This window comes from Nicotiana attenuata, unplaced genomic scaffold (assembly GCF_001879085.1).
Source record: "Nicotiana attenuata strain UT unplaced genomic scaffold, NIATTr2, whole genome shotgun sequence".
NCBI classification, from domain to species: Eukaryota; Viridiplantae; Streptophyta; class Magnoliopsida; order Solanales; family Solanaceae; genus Nicotiana; species Nicotiana attenuata.
The window spans coordinates 63,899-74,357 of record NW_017672584.1 but is presented as its reverse complement, the minus strand read 5'-3'; the positions used below and the strand labels follow the sequence as shown (position 1 = coordinate 74,357).

General features: G+C 34.5%; 1 pseudogene; it reads right to left on the bottom strand.

Moving 5' to 3' along the window:
• Positions 1 to 233: 233 nt before the first annotated feature.
• LOC109213746 lies at positions 234 to 1,928 on the bottom strand (annotated as a pseudogene).
• Between the last annotated feature and the right edge of the window lie 8,531 nt (positions 1,929 to 10,459).

Below are 10,459 nucleotides of genomic sequence, written 5' to 3'. Positions count from 1 at the left end.
TATGATTGTTTTTCTACTGAAAAATGCACACTTACATTTACACTAGAGTTAAGCTATTTAATAGACATTAGTTACACAAAAAATATAGCATCCTCGTGCCCACCAGTCATAAACAAAAGAGTATGGACATAACCCGAGGTATCAAAAATAGCACTACAGTTTAACTTTAAAGTTGTTAGTCGAGCAAAAACTATCAAACTAGTACCACCACATATACACAACTTTACCATACTTCAAAGTTTACCATTGATAATCATGAACATCATTGTTTGGCGCTCAAGTTCACCCATACGTAAAAATAATTCCATCTTTTTGACATCTTCACAGAGAATCATTGTAGCTTTGATACGTTCTTGTACAGAGTACAACTCAAATGCGGGAGACTCAAGGATGGAATAAATTTCACCACGAATATCGGATCAGTCACGATTCCCAATCTTATCAATCAAGGCACCCATTCTTTTATCTTGACTTTCAATAAAGTTTTTCATAACTTCTGTCATACCCTTAAGAAATGTCTCACTAGAATCCTCCACAACCCTTTTTCTTTTTTTGCTTTTCTCTTTTTTATTGAAATTAGAAGAGGACCTATTAGCATGCTCACCTTGTTTATGATTTTGTTGGAATCCTGCATGTTCATTTTCAGATGTTCCAGCACATTCTTGTTCAGATGCTCTAGCATCTTCCTTTTCAGATGCTCCAGTAAAACTAGGTCCATCATAAGCATTTTCATTTTCAGCTTCTCCAGTAGCTATATTAGGTCCATCACCAGCATCATCTTCTTCTTCATCATCAACAACAATAGGCCATCCTAAGCTCATGTCATTAGAAAGTCCTGAAGCTTGACTCCTTAGAGTATCCTCAGCAACATCTAGCGGCCCTTCTGCGAACTCTCCTGTTGCTCTATCCTTGCCAAAAAATTCCTCCCAATCCTCAAACATTGGCCATTTCTTAGTTTTCATGCTTTTTGCTTTTGGATCCACCTAGAAAAAATAAGGAAAGAAACAAAAGTAATGACAAATGCGTCAGTTATAAACTATGATGGGAACTCAGAAAAATTCCTATATGAAGTAACAATATTATAATAACTTAAGCAAAGTATAAATTACCTTTATAAAGTCATCCCACTGTTTTGGATCGTCAACAATTATGGTTCCATCACTATATTGAAATCCCAGACCACTTCGACTTTTTAATAAACTTATGCTTGAATAACATCTCTTCCACGCTTTTACTTTATTATTAACATGTGGTTCACCTTTCAATTGACTACTAGGATGACGTTCATGCAAATAGTGCTCTAATTCCATCAAGTATCCTGACCTAAAGGTTCCATTATCAGCTCGCCAACCATCAGCACACAATTTTTTTAAACCATCTAAAAGAGCACTTTCTTCTGCTGGAGTCCAGATCCTTCGGGAAGAAGGTGTTGATTTTCTTGATCTTATTGACAATAGCTTTGAATTTTCTGCCTGTCTATTCATTATATCTGTATAATCTTGTGAAATAAATTATCATAAGTATTAGTTATCTCCACAAGAAGCATAAGTATCTCCAATATTACTTAGCATCACAAAAAGCATATGCATGGAAGTATAGAACTATCAAAAAAGAAACGCTAACTAAATATAAGTAATCTTCACAAAAATCAAAGTAAGTAACTATTTCTTATAATCACAAAAAACTGAAAGTTGATATACCTTACAATCATACAAAAAACTAAAGAGAAAAATACCCAAACACCACAAAATATAATACAAGCATGGAACGTTTTGAAACAATCAATTGTTTAGACTTGCATTCCACATTGATTGAGCCAACTCATCCCTCCATGTGGTCCACTCCTGAGATGATTCAACAACATTAATGTTGTCATGTTGATACTCCACTTGTTCTTCCATATCAATATCTAAGGGATCCACTTCCATCTCTCTACGAATAAAGTTGTGCATCAAACAACAAGCACTAATGATCCTGTTATGAACTTTAACTGAGTACCACGAAGAGCTTCTAAGAATTCCCCAATGCCCTTTCAAGAGACCAAATGCTCTTTCGATAACATTACGAGCCCTAGCATGCTTCATATTGAAAATCTCTTCTCGACATCGAGGTGGCGGATTGTCACCTTGCCAATCCCTTAACCAATATCTATACACTCTGTAAGGTGAAAGAAAACCGTTTCCATTTGTATATCCTCTATCGCACAAATAATAATTTCCTATAATATAAACATAAAATTTAGTTACTTTTATGTATCATTCTTTTTGTGATATAACTTGAGTGTATAAGCATATGTATGGCATACCCTCAGGGATTTTCAAACCATTCGTTCGCACTATAGCATCTCGTAATACACGACCATCGGCAGCTGATCCTTCCCAACCAGGTAATACATAAGTAAAATTAAGATTTCTATCACAAACTCCTAGTACATTAGTTGCTATTTCTCCTTTTCTTATTCTTTATCTTGGTTTGTACTCGGATGGAACTCTAATTTGAATGAAAGTACAATCAAGTGCACCTAGACATCCCTATAAAATCAATTATAGATTATCTCAAACTATTAATTTCTTTTCGTATGATTATATATTTTTTAGTTTTACATAAATTAATATATGCTCAAAAGAAATTTCACATACCTTAAACCATCTTCATTGATCTTCAATCTCATCTTCAAGCACTGGTTTGGGATTAACAAGTAACAATGGAGCTAGTCTGAGAACAGCTCTCAAGTATTCATTGGAAGCTTGACTTATGCTCCAACCCGATCTAACATAGTCAACCTTAATTGATCTATTCTTCTCATGATGAGCTAAGATATTTAAGAACATTGCTAACTTTTCACTACTTGATATGTTTTTACTATCAGTTAAACCTCCAATTTCCTTAGTTAAGAGAATTAAAGTGTGAAAGGAATTTCTATCCATTCTTAACTTATCAATACATGCAATATCACTGTCATGTATGATACAATTCAAATGAGACATAATTTTAGGAATTCGAACACTCATACGGTACCTAATCACACGCCTATTTCTATGTTGTCTTCTTATAGAATGACCATAAATAGTCATTAAAAGAAATATAAATACAACAAGAAATTGTTGGCACAATATCTCCTCAAGGATAATAACGCATTCAATATCGGACAATAGTTGATGATCCATAAGAAAACCTAATTTTGCCATTACAAAAATGAAAAGAATTAATATACAAAAATTTACAATTAGAAAAAGGAATCTGTGAGTAAAATTTATAATTTTCAAGTACATAAATTGAAACAAATGAACCCAACGAATATTTGGAAAGAAGCTAAACTAAGATTTCATCATCAACATAAAGAGAGAAGGGCTAATAAATGGCAGAAGACAATCCACAACTGTGCTTTTCACATATTACAGCTCTTTCACATATAGCTAGTACTCTTTCATATCAACTCTTTCGGCACTACATATTGAGTTTTAAAGGCTATGGTTTTTCTCAATTATTTGCTAAATAAAATTCAGCAAAACAATTACGTACCATTCATAAAAGAGTTCAGAATTTTACTATTTTGGTAGAGAAGAGGGCTGGACCCAAATTATGCAACAAAGAATTTATTAATGATAACAAGAAAGAATAAGAGAAATAGGTTTTGATAGAAGTTTTAACCTTGTAAGAAAAGCAAAATGAAAAATAATGTCTTCTTCAATCACTACAACATAGCTTCTGCATTCAAAGAAGAGAAGAAATCTTCCCCAAGAGCAGAGAGATTTGTAGCGGCGTTCCTTTACCAATGTTGGGTAAAAAATGGGAAAAGTGATGTAGAAAAAGGGTTTGAGGACTTTAGGGCTATTTTGGTGAATTTCGCTATTTTATCGGGAGATAATAATCCCAGCATTAATTATCCCACCTCCTGAGAGGTATAAGTTATCCCGGTATTTAATTTTAATACGGGGATAACTTATACCAGATTTGGTAACCAAACAAGGTATAAGCTAGTTTTAAATTTTTATACCAGTATTATTTTTACTTATACCCCATACCAAACGACCCCTAAGAGTTTCGGCCTACGTTAGTTTTTGTTGCAGGCGTTGTAGTATTTTAGTGTTGCATAAAAAGGGCGTCGTTTATTTTAGCTTTTTGCAAACTCCAAAATATGATGGTATAAAATGGATATTTTAGTAACGGAAAAGGGCTAAATATATTCAAAATAGTACAAATATATCCTCCGATTGAGTATTGTTCAATTATAATCCCACTTCTATGTGACCTGTTATCTTTATCTGCGCTAGTGAGGGTTACACTAAGGCTGTAACGGGCTAAACGGGCCCAACGGTCCGTTCTCAAACGGTCCGGTACCAAGCGGTCCTAGGAGCCCACTGTGGGCTGGTCCTCCGTGTTGAGACCGCGAGCCCGGGTTCGTTTAGCCTGGGACCGTCTGGCGGGCCTGGGCCGGTTCAACGGGCCTAATGGGCCCAACGACTATTTTCAAAAAAAAAATTTTTAAAAAAAAATTGGCCAACGATTGGAAGTTTAAAAACTAGTCGTTGGCCTGCCAATTTAGCCGTTTGGCTTTTTAAAAAATAGCCATTTGGCCCCGAAACTTTGTTTTAAGCCCAAACTTTTTATAATTATACTTTTTTCCTATTCTTAACTATAAATACCCCCTCATTCTTTCATTTTTACTCACAAAATCATCAATCTCTCTCTAATTTTCTTCTATAATTGCTTACTTTATTATTGCAATTTGTGAAAAACTATGAAGTTGGTGAATTGAAGTATTCAAGTCTTCAAGTCTTCAACGATATACAATTTTCAAGAAGTTGTTCATCAATTCGGTAAACTCGTTCCAACTTTTAAGTTTTAATATTATAGTTTTGTTTGTTTTAGTTTGTATAATTATAACTAATATGGCATTTTCTTTGAAAAAAATATTTGGTGGTAAGGGAAAATCTAAAATTGGTGAATCTAGTCGCCAAACTACTACTCCTCCCCCGGCTCCCCAACCCAGACTTGTTACCCATCCTCCTCTACCTATTATTCTTGATAGCGATAACCCTTGTTTTCAATTTACCGATAGTCAATTTTGCCATGATGTTGCACCAGGTCAACAATTAAATGATGAATATATGAATGCTCTTTATCCTAATCAAACTATCGATGAAAATGATGAGGAAAATGATGATTTAGATGAAACGCAACCGGATTTAGATGATACACTTACTAGTCCTGTTGTTAACTCAACTGATAATAATCCAAATGATGCCCCGCCTGACCCTCCTGTAGTAACCCCTACTTTTAATAGACAACCTTCTAGACGGCCCGAAACATCTCTTGTTTGGCATTTCTTTACTCAACTAAGACCTCAAAATAAGGCTAAGTGTAAAACTTGAGGGTCTTTGATAGCTCATAAATATACTGGAGACCGTAGAGGTACGAGTACTTTGACTAGACACATAAAGACACACCCTAGAGATAAAGCTAGATATCTTCAAATGAAAGTTGCGCAAGAGGGGACAGGTGTAGGTACTGAGGTTAACCCTAGTACCGGGTCAAATCTAGTTCAACCGGGAATTAACACTGTTACCTGTGGCATTTTATATTACGATCCAAATAAAGATCGTGAAGAATTGGCAAAAATGGTTACTGTTATGTGCTTACCCAATAGTTTTCCTTCTAACCCTCACTTTGTGCATTATATTAGAAGAGTTTATAATCCTACTTATAAAGGATGGCCTCGTGCAACCTTAAAGAACGATATTTATAAATATAAACATGAATATGAACAATATTTGCGCTATTTATTTACTCGTATAGATTGTCGCATTGCTATTACTACTGATATTGGTAGAAGTGGTAATGACTGTGATTATCTTACTGTAACCACTCATTGGATTGATGAGCAATAGAAAATGCAAAAGCGCATTATTGCTTATAGAATAATTAATTCACGTCACACAGGTAAATTTATTGCTAACACAGTTGCAGATATTTGTAGATATTTTTGCATTAGAGATAAAATAATATCAGTTTCAACGGATAATGCTTCTAGTAACACTAATGCTATAGGCTTGCTTACAACTACACTAAATCCTGCATTTAGTAATATGTTCCAAGTTAGACGTATTTGTCATATTTATCATTTAATCATTGGTGATGGTATGAAATTTTAAATGTGAAAATTGAAAAAGTTAAAATGGCTCTTAATTGATTTTTTTATTCAACCCGCAGAAGTAGACTTAGAGAATATTTTAAAAAATATGATGAATTTGGCCTTAGAGAAAGAAAAGGTTCCTAAAGCTTGTCCGACTAGATGGAGTTACATGTATGAAAGTTTAGTTGTTGCATATGAATATAGAACCCAATAAACGCAACGTTTAATGCTCGTGTTGGTGAGTGATGATGATGAGCACCTTACAAAATCAATGTAATTGGAACTTAAATACTTTAAAAAAATTCGTTAGTTAGAATTTTTTTAAGAAATTTAATTTGCTACAAATGAATTATTTGGGCAATATTATCCTACTATTTCTAACTGTTTAGTTTATATTGCAGCACTTGCAGATTTATTTGTTCAATTTTCAGAGGGTGGGGTAATTTATCAACTTGCTATTGATTCTATGAAAGATAAGTTAAAAAAATATTTTTTCCATATCCCCCCTATTTATGGTGTTGCTGCCATGTTAAATCCTACCATGAAATTAGGAGGTCCTCACTTTTGGTATACAAATATTTATAAGGCTTTAGATCTTTCAGATGAGGAATTTGCTACACTTGCAGATGCAAAAGCCTCAATTAAAATAAATGCTCAAAAAATTTATAATGCTTATCAACTTGCCATAGATCATGCTAGACCAAATGTTCCAACTCCTACTTCGCCTAGTTCGCAATCATCTAAAAGAACAACGGGCCTAAAAGCACTAAGTTCTTGGACGGAGTTCAGGGGTTCTCAAGGTGATAATATTGGTGATACTTCACAACTAAATGAGCTTCAAGTTTATTTGTCGCAGGGACTTGAAAAAGAGAATCCCGACGGCTCCTTTGATGTTTTGGAATGGTGGAAGGACAAAGAAAAACACGATCCGGTTCTTTCAAGGATGACTCGAGATATTTTAAGTGTTCAAACTTCAACAGTGGTATCACAGAGCGCTTTCAGTCAAGCGAGACTTCAAATCGGTGATCATAAAGCGTCTATGAGGGAGAGCTTGGAAAAATCAGTAATCTTCAGAGATTGGATCCGTTCGGAAAGAAGAAATTTTGGGCTTGCTGAATCACAACTGGAGATAGACGAAGCTTATGAAGAAATGCTAGCGGAACTTGCGGAAGATGTTGCTTCGCCCGGAAGCGGTGATGAAACAAGCTTCTTTTCCGCCACCACCAACGGAAATTCCTCCGAACCTTGAAGGATTTATGAAATTTGTTAGAGATAATATGTAGACTAATATGTAACTTGNACTTAATAAAACCAATTACAGAGACGACTAGGCGTGATCAAGTCAAACATCTCGTTTGGCATTCTTTACTCAACTAGAACCTCAAATAAGGCTAAGTGTAAAACTTGAGGGTCTTTGATAGCTCATAAATATACTGGAGACCGTAGAGGTACGAGTACTTTGACTAGACACATAAAGACACACCCTAGAGATAAAGCTAGATATCTTCAAATGAAAGTTGCGCAAGAGGGGACAGGTGTAGGTACTGAGGTTAACCCTAGTACCGGGTCAAATCTAGTTCAACCGGGAATTAACACTGTTACCTGTGGCATTTTATATTACGATCCAAATAAAGATCGTGAAGAATTGGCAAAAATGGTTACTGTTATGTGCTTACCCAATAGTTTTCCTTCTAACCCTCACTTTGTGCATTATATTAGAAGAGTTTATAATCCTACTTATAAAGGATGGCCTCGTGCAACCTTAAAGAACGATATTTATAAATATAAACATGAATATGAACAATATTTGCGCTATTTATTTACTCGTATAGATTGTCGCATTGCTATTACTACTGATATTGGTAGAAGTGGTAATGACTGTGATTATCTTACTGTAACCACTCATTGGATTGATGAGCAATAGAAAATGCAAAAGCGCATTATTGCTTATAGAATAATTAATTCACGTCACACAGGTAAATTTATTGCTAACACAGTTGCAGATATTTGTAGATATTTTTGCATTAGAGATAAAATAATATCAGTTTCAACGGATAATGCTTCTAGTAACACTAATGCTATAGGCTTGCTTACAACTACACTAAATCCTGCATTTAGTAATATGTTCCAAGTTAGACGTATTTGTCATATTTATCATTTAATCATTGGTGATGGTATGAAATTTTAAATGTGAAAATTGAAAAAGTTAAAATGGCTCTTAATTGATTTTTTTATTCAACCCGCAGAAGTAGACTTAGAGAATATTTTAAAAAATATGATGAATTTGGCCTTAGAGAAAGAAAAGGTTCCTAAAGCTTGTCCGACTAGATGGAGTTACATGTATGAAAGTTTAGTTGTTGCATATGAATATAGAAACCCAATAAACGCAACGTTTAATGCTCGTGTTGGTGGTGATGATGATGATGAGCACCTTACAAATCATGATTGGACTAATATTAAAATTCTTGTAGATTTTTTAGAATAATTTCATGTTGCTACAAATGAATTATCTGGGCAATATTATCCTACTATTTCTAACTGCTTAGTTTATATTGCAGCACTTGCAGATTTGTTTGTTCAATTTTCAGAGGGTGGGGTAATTAATCAACTTGCTATTAATTCTATGAAAGATAAGTTTAAAAAATATTTTTTCCCTATCCCCCTATTTATGGTGTTGCTGTCATGTTAAATTCTACTATGAAATTAGGAGGTCCTCACTTTTGGTATGCAAATATTTATAAGGCTTTAGATCTTTCAGATGAGGAATTTGCTACACTTGCAGATGCAAAATCCTCAATTAAAATAAATGCTCAAACAATTTATAATACTTATTAACTTGCCTTAGATTATGCTAGACCAAATGTTCCAACTCCTACTTCGTCTAGTTAATCATCTAAAAGAACTGCGGGCCTAAAAGCACTTAGTTCTTGGACGGAGTTCAGGGGTCCTCAAGGTGATAATATTGGTGATACTTCACAACTAAATGAGCTTCAAGTTTATTTGTCGCAGGGACTTGAAAAAGAGAATCCCGACGGCTCCTTTGATGTTTTGGAATGGTGGAAGGACAAAGAAAAATACTTTCCGGCCCGGAACACTTAGGCCCGTGGGCCCGACACATTTAGCCCGGGACCATGTGGGCTTTGGCTCGGGACCGCTAGAGACCGGCCCGCCAGAGCCCGTGACCGTTAGGCCCGGCCTGTTTGGCCCATTTAGGCCCGGGACCGGACCACAATACAGCCTTAGGTTACAATCTGATAGAGATGTTTATTAATACTTATTTTGTCAAATTGAGGCGTTAAAATGGTTGAGTAGCCAACTTTAAAGTTTTTTTACAAATTTAGGTGTCAATTAGGCAATTTTTCAAACGGCCCATAGATGAAAGCTCATGGGGGCAAGTGTATAAATAGCCATTCTCAGGGATACGTTTTAGAGATTAACCAGTACTTATTTTGTCCTAAAATTTTGAACCAATAATCTTAACTTAGGACAATTCAGGATATTTTTATCCCGAAAAATTAAACTGAAAAACTGAAATTCAGGATGCACTAGCTAATTCCTAAATAGCAGCCGTTTAGAGTGGCTACTTGGTGCCATTTCTATAAAGTTCATAGAGAAAAAAGGTTAATGGGCCATCTTTAAATTGAGTAGAGTAGGAAGAATTAACGTAAGAGCTTTTTTAGATGATTGTTACATATCGTTTCATAATGTATCGTATTGTATTGTACTCTATCATTTGATGAATACAATATTTGGACAGATTGTATCGTTTGCCGTTTTTTCATGATATCACGCACGAGTAATATTATAAAAAAATTATGATATGGGGTAAAATTATTATATAAAAAAGTAGGGTGATTGATAAAATAAAATCTGTTAATAATAATAATGGGTGAGATGAGAGAAATAGACAAGGTAACGATGCGGTCGTCACATAAAGTGGCACATTTCGTCGTTACATAACAACGGATTTAACGGTACGATACAATAAAATTTAAGTAACAATTTAAACAAATATCGTATTTAAAGTAACAATACGATACAATACGATAAGTAACAACCATCCAAACAAGCTGTAAATAGTCGTCCACCCAATCGCTTAAACTAAAAATATCCGACGGATGTATAGTATAAATATAATTCATGTATAATATATGTATAATTATGTATAGTATAAATATAGTTCATGTCTAATATACGTATAGTTATGTATAATTAGTGCTTAATCTATGTATACTGGCTAGAAAAGTAAATAATAAAATTGTCGGGCTATTTGTGTAAAGATTCCGAGTATATTTAGGCCCAACTACGAACCGGTTCATAAAT